The sequence below is a fragment of the Alligator sinensis genome, unplaced genomic scaffold (assembly GCF_000455745.1).
Source record: "Alligator sinensis unplaced genomic scaffold, ASM45574v1 scaffold860_1, whole genome shotgun sequence".
In the NCBI taxonomy this organism is placed as follows: Eukaryota; Metazoa; Chordata; order Crocodylia; family Alligatoridae; genus Alligator; species Alligator sinensis.
This window is the reverse complement of record NW_005841923.1, coordinates 737,436-748,158: the sequence shown is the minus strand read 5'-3', so window position 1 is coordinate 748,158 and position 10,723 is coordinate 737,436. Positions and strand designations below refer to the sequence as shown.

Below are 10,723 nucleotides of genomic sequence, written 5' to 3'. Positions count from 1 at the left end.
TATCAACTGAAAATCAAAATATGCACCATTTGCAGTCAGCAACATTTGCAAACCACATGTATGGGGTATGTACAGCTGGTGTGGAATTTAATTTGAACACTATTTATGTGCTATGCATGCTGCATATAAAGTAGATTGTCAACTGTTCGTTTCCAAAAAAGGAGAAAAAAAGGAACAAAATTAAACCTACAAAATCCAGGAATGTCAAGTTGCTAAAGAGGAACAATGGTTAGAAATATGGACAAAAGATCTGAATTGACTTTGAATTTCCTGGGCTTTGTCAGTTTAATATAACATCTCATTGAAACATTTTCAACATAGCAGGGTTTGTAATCATTTATGTAAGGTTTTAAAAATTTTACCTTTCAGTACCCTTCAGAGTGACTCCATCCTGGTGGATATACATTCTTGCCTATTTTTTAGTTTTGGATATTTGACAATAAATCATTTGCATCTAGAACAAATTTAGTGCTTTCAAAAAGTGTGTGCAATTTCCAGCTGGGAAAACAGAAATTCTGTTTATTCACATAACATATCCAGCATGATCTTCGGCAGTGTAAGTTTCCTCACATTGCTATAATAAATATGCAAAACATAAGAGTGCTGATAAAAGACATGCAAATTTTATATCCTAGCTATGGTCACCTGCCCTGCCTTAGCATTACAAAAAAAATAGTGGACAGTCTCCTATAAGACAACTTAGAATTCCTCAGTAAAAAATCAACTAGAAACAGATTTCATTTTATGTTTTAAAAATAGAAAAATTTCCCCCCTCTTTTGCTCCCTTTTTGACTCTTTCTCCCTTCTACATGGTGTAAATTTCACTGGAGCCAGATTAAGACACACTCAGGATAAGCTCATGCCTAGGATCACAGATCCTAAAATGGCTTGATAATTTCAAAATCTCAGCTTTTATTTTAAAAATTAGGTTCTGGTCTCAGACTGGTGAAGAAAAACTTGAAAACCTGGCATGAGGATAACTGCTACAGGGGCACCTGCTTGAGTCTGCTGGCAGCCTAAAGCAGTAGCTTTGGGAGGGTGGGACTGCTCCATGCAGCTTATAGTAGTATTAATGTCAAGAAATTACAGGCCTGTGGATTCCTGCCAATGCTATTCCAACAACTGATTTTATAGTGAAACTGAACTGGGCCCAATTACTCATCTACTCAGCCAGGTGTACTCCAGTTTCTGTGATAAATACTGATCATATTCCCTGAGGTGGCCACTACTTTATACCACAAAGGATCCCTGCTGATGCCTCTGCTTATGCCTGCAGCTCCTACACTGACCAGGGGGTCCTGTGCCTTCACCACAGAGGCAGAGTATTGGCTTTGGGGGTCCTACGTGATTGTAGTGCTAGACCCCAGGTTACTTTAATCTAGTCATCAGTGTTGACTTCTGAGTAATATCCAGATACATTTTCCTTGCATGCAGATTGCCTCCCCAGCCTTCATGTTTCATGCAAATTAAAAACTTGTTTACTAGAAACTGGCCTGACAGTACTCATTCATTTAAGAAAACATCCATCAAATGCTAACAATGTTTTGGTCATGACCAAGATGAATTATATTTAGTTCAGTGACCTAAAGGGGAGAGGGATCCCCTTACCTCCAGTCCTCTGGATCCTGCCATCATCCTCAGCAATATGAAGATATGGGCCCTTTCTTCCTGGCTACATTACAGCAGTGATAGTGTAACTCAAGGGGGCTGCACCAGTATAAAACTAGAGTAATGGAGTAGTGAGTGAATCAGTCCCAAGATACCTAAAGTCCTGACCATCTCTGACCCATTTTATGTGTCCGAACAACCAGATGGACAAGCTAATCAAAAATACCTTTCCTATTTCTTATTCCTAGGGTTCAAAAACAACCTTCCTGTCAACTGGTTAAATAAGCATTAAGACATTTTTTTTCTGGAAGCTATGTAATTGATGTAACAGAAATACCAATCTGTATCCTATTTAAATATAGACTACTTACCCAAGAAACTATTTATCACTTTAGCCAATTATTAAACCATGTGCTTTACTCCAAAAATGCTTGATTTGACACTTTTCCACCTTAAGTGTACCATTGTTTTATCCCTACATGAGTATTTAAACTCTAGCCATAATTATTTCATGTCGACATTTCCAAATTTAAGGCTAAATTGCTCTTTTGTGCAGGTTAAACCTGTACATGGCACAGTAAGCTTAGCAACCCAGGGAGTTTCTGCCTATAGTTCCCTTAGCAGGAAGACTTTGCCCCCTACCAAACAGAAAGTAGATTAGCCCTCTGCCTTCAGCTCCTTTTAGATGGCAGCCTATGACATAAGCATTTCTGGCTGCCAATATTCTGGACTTCTCCTGGGGAAAAAGAACGTGCACAGTACCACCAGAACCTATTGTAAGTTAATAGCGGTAATCCCTGTGAATTAGGATAAAGTGGGGAAATGTTGTGGAAAACATCTGATTCCACAGTTTGACTTAGTCCTGCTCCTCCCCTGTATCCTCCTCAGTCATTAGACTGGGTGCAGCCAGGAAAAGACTTCCATAGCATCAAAGTAAAAGGATAAAAACCTGGTACTCATTTCCTTTTCTGTGCCTGCTCTGCTCAGATCCTGTGTTATTTTTACTAGCATCCCCCTCCTGCTTCCAGTGAAAACTGTATTATATAAGACAAGGTAAAAAAGACTTTACAGGTTATATTTTCAAAAAATGGCATAAAGAGTGTACATCCGAGCTCTGTATGAACTCACAGCATCTGCAAAACCCCACCTACAAGTTCCTGCAGTGAAAAATCAGGAAATGTCATGCACGCTGTAAATATAACATTTTGCTGGAACTAGAGTGTAGACCTCACTTATATGATGTGGGGCTGTGCTAGGAAAGCAGTGACTCAGTAAATGATCTAGGGGTCATGGAACATCATAAAGTGAACAAGTTCCCAGAATAATGCAGTGGCTAAGAACTTGGATGTACAAGCAGGAAAATATAGAGCAGAAATACAGAAGTGTTATTACTGCTATCTATAGTTAGGTCATTCTTGGAAAATTGCATTTAGTTCGGTACTTTATAAAAGTTAATGGCAAGTTAGAAAGGTTCTGACAATCAGTACATTAATGATTCACAATCTGGAGAACTGGATATACAACAGAATAAAGCAACTCAGTCTAGTTTATCCAAGTAGGATGCTATTCCATATAGGAGACAAAGATTTAATAAATTCTGATGGCTGGCAGCTGAAGCTAGATAGATTTGGATTAGAAATGAAGCAAAATGTTAACAGCAAAAGTAATTAAATATTAATAATATTTACCAATCATTGTGGAGATTCTCCATTGATTAAAATCTTTCACTAGTCTTTCAAGTCTTTCCAAAAAACATACTCTATCTTAAAAGTTATGGGCTTGATGCAAGAACCCCATGATGAAATTCTATGGTCACAAAGTGCATGTCCAGATGAGTGTGCAAGTGCTGTTTGAAGCACCACAAACTGCACATGGTGCACACGCAAGCATTTGCTGTGCTGCTAATTTGCAGTGTGAAAAAGCCACAGAAAAAAAAAACAGTAGCATAGCACACACAACAGTAATGTGTGTCTCCAGGAACAGAGCCTGGCTGGCTGAAGCCACACTCTGATGGCTGTCCAGGCTCCGAGCATTCAGATCAGCACCGCTGCTGCCCCAGGAGGCTCCCAGGACCCCAAATAAGGTTGCTGGGGCCAGCACAGGTGCTGGCCCCAGCTTCCCCTACCCAACCCAGGACAATTTGCCCCTCACCAAACCCCACATGCAGGAGCATGCACAGCAGCAAAAACTAGCAGCACAAATTTGTGCCACTGCTATTTTTGCCATGACAAATGCAGGCTCCTGCATGTGGGGACATGCCCAAAGAAAGTCAAGCTAGATAATTGTATAGTATTTTATAGTTTAATTTTATATTTTATATTGCCTTAAAGTCTATGAGCCTATTAGACAGTTATTTAATCTACTGTGTAAATTTCAGGAATTAATACAAATTGTAGCAAAGCAGGTTTTTACAGACATAGCACACATTTAAGTGAATGTGTCCCTAGCTGGCCATATGCAAGTGGCAACATATCAAGGCCAAATTGCATCCAAGAGTTTTTTTTAAAAAGGTAGCTGAGGAGCTTATTGGACTACTAATATTACTTTTCAATAAACCTTGGAGGAACACTAGGGAAATTCCAACAGACTGAAAGAAAGCTAATGAAAGTGCTAATAATTAAAAAGGGGAAGCAGGATAATTTAGGTCTGATAGGCAAAATAATGGACAGACTGATAGGGGATTTCATTAATCAAGAATTAAAGAAAGATGATATAATTAATGCCAATCAACACAAGTTTATAGGGGAAAAAGATGTTCTCAAATTAACTTGACATTTATGAGATTACAATTTTGGTGGACTAAAGGAATAGTGTTGCTGTAAACTACATGACTTTTGTATATGATTTGATTCAGTACCATGTGACATTTTGATTAAGAAATGAGAATTATACAAATTCATTATACAAACCCATCATTTTTAAATCTGAAAGGTTGCTAAAAAAAATTTCCAACTATTTAAACTGGTCTAATAAAAGATATCAGATTTACCCAAAGAACCTTGTCTGCCTGTGTCTTCAGACCAACATGGCTACAACCTACACCCCTGTAAATGCTACACACATTCAGAAGTTATAGGGGTAACACTAGAATCAACATGCTTTATACTTTTTTCTTTCTCTCTTCTCCTCCCTGCTCCTCAAAATAAGGGGAAAAAAGTGAAGGGGAATGTGTTCATTAAAAGCCAAGAAGCCCATCAGAGATTGGTTTCCTTTGTGGTCTGTGTTCTAGCCGGCAAAAATTGCTTAACATGAGACTGCACAACACAACTACCAATCCCTGCTGGCTTGTGGCACAGCTTCTTAAAGGTACAGATCATCATATCTTCCTTTCCCAGATAATCATCATCAGGAACAATAATATAGATTATTATAGATTACATAGCAATGTTCACCTCATGGCTAAGGTTCCCTGAACTATTACTCTTGAAACTACATATCTCCACTAAAACATCAGCATCATTGTTTTCAAGCAGCAGTAAATCCCTTAGTTTTTGTTCTGCCATAATCTGGGCTCACCTGTCTACCCCTACTGTGGTACTGTTCTTACCTGTCTGAAAACATCTCAGGCAAAATGACTAAGTGTCCCATATCTCTCTCCCTTCTATGACTTAAGATAGGTGTCACATCTTCCTGCCCAGTGTGCATCCATCTAGAACAACATATTCAGATGATAGCTAATTCTTATGACACCACTTCAGCTTTCCTCTACTGTGCACCATCATAGGTATATAGTATATATCATCATTTTCATGGAGCTACCAGAACCCCAACTCATGTTGCTTTCAGTTCTTGCCCTCTCTCAGTTCATATCATTACAAGTCCCCAGCAAAAGTAACAGCAATTTCTAGGATCAGGCACTTGTTTTCAGTTTTTTTGTGGACTAAAATATCACCAGGTCACAAGTCTCCTTCATTAGTGCCATTCTGTAAGTTAACTAAGCTACATACAGCACAGAGTCTGGCTCTGCTTTCTTTTTTGAGCAAGTGTTCTATTGTTTGGACATTTTCCACCAGCCAGTATAGATTTAGATGTTGCCAATACAAGTCTAAACCTGTGTTTTAGAACAGAGTGCCAAAATCATACTCACAAATCTGTATTCCATCATCACCATCCAGGGACAGATCCAGGGTGGTGCCAGTACACCCCCCATCTTTGATTCCTGCTCCACCCAAACTTTAAAATCAACTGCATGGGAGGGACAGTCTCATTTCTGTTAAGGTAGTGCCAAGAGAGTCAATTATCATTATCATGATATCATTATCATTGACTTCATAGATCATTATCCTGATAACCTCTCTCCACACCACAGGTATTTATGACCCTCTATTATTTTTAATGGTCTTGATGTTTCACTATTCAAGCTATCCTTTCTTTTGCACTTTTTCTGTATGCTGGCCACTTCTGATAATGTCTTTTTTCCCATTTTACAGCCCTTCAAACTGTTTTTATCTCTAGCTTAGTGGTGCTCAATATTTTTGGCCAGTGGGCCAGATGGGTAGTGCTTAGTCTGTCTGTGGGCCAGATCAGCCAATGGACCCAGTCCAGCTCTGGGGGCATGCACAGTGGGGCCCTATCTGGCTGCACAAAATGGGCTTGGGAGCATCCAGGCCTGATCCTTCCATGTAGGGGAAGGGAGCTTAGCCTAGGCCCAACCTGGCCACACTGGGGGTGGGGAGGGGAAAAGGGCATGACCCAGCCCCATGGAGGGGAGTGGGTGTGGCCCAAACCTGATCCAGCTCTGCAGGAGGAAGGGATATAGTCCAGCTCCAAACTGGCCAGGCAGAGGGAAGGGGGTGTGACCCAGCCCTGTGGGGTGGAAGAGTGTGTGGCCAGGCCCCAGCCTGGCTGGACAGAGGGAAAAAAGTATGACCTGGACCTTCAGGGATGGTGTGGGAGGAGGGGCATGGGCTGGCCCCAAACCAATGGCACAGGGGAAGGGCTATGGCTCAGCTCCAATATGTTTATGTGGGGGTCCGGTCATGGCCCATCTCTAACCCATCCGATGACCCAACCCTAACCCACCCAGTGCATCTCAAACAAGACTCAGGAAGTCATCCTCCCACTTTACTCGGCCTTGGTGAGACCACAGCTGGAATACTGTGTCTAGTTCTGGGCTCCGCAATTCAGAAAGGATGTGGAGAAGCTCGAGAGAGTCCAGAGGAGAGCCACATGAATGATTAGAGGACAAGAGAGCAGACCTTATGAGGAGAGGGTGAGAGCCATGGGACTCTTCAGCCTGGAAAAGTGTAGGCTCAGGGGTGACCTGGTGGCAGCCTATAAGTACATAAAGGGCGTGCACCGGGAACTGGGGGAATGCCTGTTCACCAGAGAACCCCAAGGGAAGACTAGGTCCAATGGTCACAAACTCTTGGAAGACCATTTTAGGCTAAACATAAGGAAAAACTTCTTTACTGTCTGAGTCCCCAGGGCCAGGAATAGACTCCCCCCAGAGGTAGTACAGGCACCTACTCTGGATTCCTTTAAGAAACACTTGGATGCCTGTCTTGCTGACATCATTTGACCTCTGCTGACTGCCTGCCCTTTGGCTGGACCTGATGTTCTTGCAAGGTCCCTTCCAGCCCTAATGTCTATGAAATTGATGAGGGGTTTGGGATTTTGACAGTGAGGAGGGTTGGCAGTATTAATTTCCTGACCCTTGGGGAGCCCAGATTCCAAGGCTCTGCAGGCCACATTTGGCCCACAGGCTAGGAGTTGAGCACTCCTGCTCTAGCTAGAAATCTTAACTTGGGCATGGTAACATTAACTCAGGTGTAGAAATGATTGATGGCAAAGTATTGGAGGCACTGTCAAGACACTCAAAAAAGCTAGATTTTGTCCTATGAGTCGGAGCAAAAGATGTGCATTAACTATAATGAAGACTAATAATACAATCCTTTTTTACTATTTTTGCCTAGTTTTTAAACTTGATATATACTCTAGCAAATTAGTGCACATTCCAATGTCTGTTTCTGCTTTGATTTTAAACTGAATATATAGTGTTAACCCCCTACCATGTTAGCAAAGCTTTTAGTTTCTCTTTAACTGGAGAAACATATGTATTGTGTTATTTGTGATGATGTACCACACCATCTGTACCCCGCTTTTCAAAATCCTGGATCCACCCATGCTACCATCCAAATCAGTAACACCAAATATTACCTGATTACTTGGGAGTACCTTTGAGTAGGCCTCTCAGGGAAGTGAGCATAAGAGTCTAGTACAGGAATTTGGGACAAGAAGGACAGTATAAACCAACCTATCCTCACTTCGTACTACAGGAGCATTTTCTCCTATGCTAACCAAAGGGGCTCTTTTGCTTGCCCTTGTCCTTGACAGATCTTAAAGGCTTCCTTAATAGTGTTGTTCATTTGAAGCCACTGAGAAATGTTTTTCTTCTTCTTTTAGGTTTTTCAATCCTAAAATGACTCCTAAAGAATCTTTTTAATACATGTTTCTGTAACACTTCAGAAATGACTATCCGGGCTCCTTTAAACAAATCTCATTTAGTACTTGGAGCTCCCCCTTAAATGGACAATAAGATGTAGGAATATGCTGTTCAAGTCACCCTTTCCAAATGCCTTGATTGAACCCATACAGAAGGTATTCTCAACAGTAGCTCTGGTAGTCACAGCTCACATTTGAGACTAGACAATCCTTTTTCCTGTTAGACTGACATGTACGCAATCTAGCTCTGGATGTTGCTCTACCACAGTTTTGTCAAAAGCTCTAGTGTGTAGATGTCTGTATCTTTTGGTAGGGGGAATGACATTATCAGGTCCCTTTTTTTGTTATGAACAACAGGTGATATATGGTCATTTTCAGCTCCCATTAATAAAAATGTACTTTTAAAAAACCTATAGACTTAACCTTTCTCTATTTGAGCATATCAACATTATTAGTACCTGCACAAGTTTTGACCATGCTATTGTAAAAGGACCAAACCTATGCCTTCCTAAGAAGTTCCCAGGGACAAAAGTTTTTCACTGACTGTCATATCTCAGGAGTATATTTAAGCAGTTTCAGTTCAACCCCTTCAGTTCTTCAAACTCTTTGTTAATATTTACACCCATCCTTGCACAATAGCACTCAGCTTACTGGTTCAAGCAGCTAGATTAGGTACAAATTTCCCTAAGAAGTTCACCGTTCAAAAGGAAACCTTTGTACCTCTTCCTTATCAGATAGGGCAGGCAAGTTGGTGGCAGCCTTGACCTTAAATGTGATCTACATGTACACTTTCCTAAGTTGACTGCTTTCCCAGCTATGTTATTTCTGTTACACACACACACACACAATATTTGTTGAGCTTTTCTCTAGCTCTTTTCAAGTTATTTGGAGTCTCTGGTCCTAGTCCTTTTCACCAGATCAAATTCCTGTTAAGTAAATTCTGGCACCCTGTCTGCCATCAAATGGTTGTATTATTTTCCTGTTAAATAACCACCACTCAAATGGTAGCCCGTGGACACACTCTCTCCCAAAAGTGGTTTCAATGTGCACAAGATGGATTCTGTTTTTCAAAGGGCACAGGCCAGAACATTGCTGACATATGCAAAGAACAGTGAGTGTGCCAACACATTTAGTTCTGACTGCTAGAACAACAAGCCTGTCCAGCTCTTTTTTAGCTTCTGCCCGAGTGCGAGTAAAACTTTTAGAATAGAATGAATCATGGGGGGAAAATGGGTAATCCTAGTTCTATTCCATACCAAGTTGATAGTTGTATATCTTTTGAAAGATGTCCCTCAATTATTCCAGTCCCTGTCATACCAATGAGTAATAAGTAATGAGTAATAAGACAAATGGTGAAAAAGATTTTTAAAAACTTTTCCCTCCCTTCTCTCTGGTGTCAGAGGCAAATCTAGAATTTTTTTGAAGGAACTTTTTTCATGATCCAAGCCAAATCAATTCCAAATTCAAGAGTCGTGGCCCTGCTACCGACAAGCATCCTCCGCCCCCACCTGGGCTTCAGATGCTTCCAAATCCTTTGGCTGGCATTCTACATGGAAGCCCAAGCCCAGAGGTTTGGGGTTCGGATGCCCCCAAGTTTTGCTTGCCCTCAGCCATATGCTGTAGGAGGAGCAAGCTAGGGAGGACTCTCCCATTTCCACAAAGTTGCTGTATAGCCAAAATCTTCCCACTGCAAGTGAAAGTGAGAGGCTAATTATGCCTTACCTCAGTCAAGGTACTACTACCTGCCAAGAAAATGGTTTTCCCCTACAACTAGGAAAACCACCTTAGTGGTCATGGTTTTCCCCTGCCTGGTAAGTATAGTTTTGAAGAGGGGGGTGCACTTAGGGTCAGACCCTTGGCCTCTGGGGCTGGCAGGAGGAAACAGCACTGCTGGTTGCCTGCCCAACTTGGGAAGAGAGGTCAGGCAGCTGCTGAAGCTGGGCCACCCTGCCCTTCTTCCAAAGATGCTCCCTGGCTGCACCCTTACTGCCTGCCCCAACATCGCCAGGGCTCTTTGCCTGCCTGCCCCAACTCCAGCCCACACACAACATGTATCTCATTCAGTCTAGACCAACCCCCTTACCCCAACTCTGCTCCCATTCCATTGCACTCAGAGCTGACACCTCACCCAGGGGAGAATGATTGAGCTGTGAGTACCGCTCAGCCCCTGGCAGCCAATCATAGCAAGAGGAAGCAGACACCTGGAGAGAGAGACTCCAGACTACATTTCTTAGCATGTCTCAGGACCAGTATGGCTAACAGGCTGAGGGTTGCTGATGCCACCCCTTCAGATCAGCACACAGGGCTAGTGCCCCTCACTCCCACCCTAGTAAAGGTGCTGCAAAGGGGGGTATAACTACACCATCACACACCCCCAGAACCACCCCTGGTCAGGGGTATAACTGGGACATGAGTTGTCAAGATTTGACCTTAGTGGTGTGCGGGCCGGGAGCGACCCGAGCCCTTTTCCGCACTGCATGCGGGCTGTGACCAGCAGCCCGGGCACGCCGGGTCGGAGAGGGAAGGCCATCGAGCTGGAATTAGGCACAGACGCGTATCGGTAGTTTTAAAGATTGTTTACTTACACCGAGATGGCAGTGGTGTAGGCTGGAAAACTTGATTGAGTTGCAGTTACAGACAGACAACACAGACGGTCTCATGGAGGTTGCTA

General features: G+C 42.3%; 1 pseudogene; it reads right to left on the bottom strand.

Annotated features, from left to right (window-relative positions):
• Positions 1-9,675: 9,675 nt before the first annotated feature.
• LOC112549516 lies at positions 9,676-9,871 on the bottom strand (annotated as a pseudogene).
• Between the last annotated feature and the right edge of the window lie 852 nt (positions 9,872-10,723).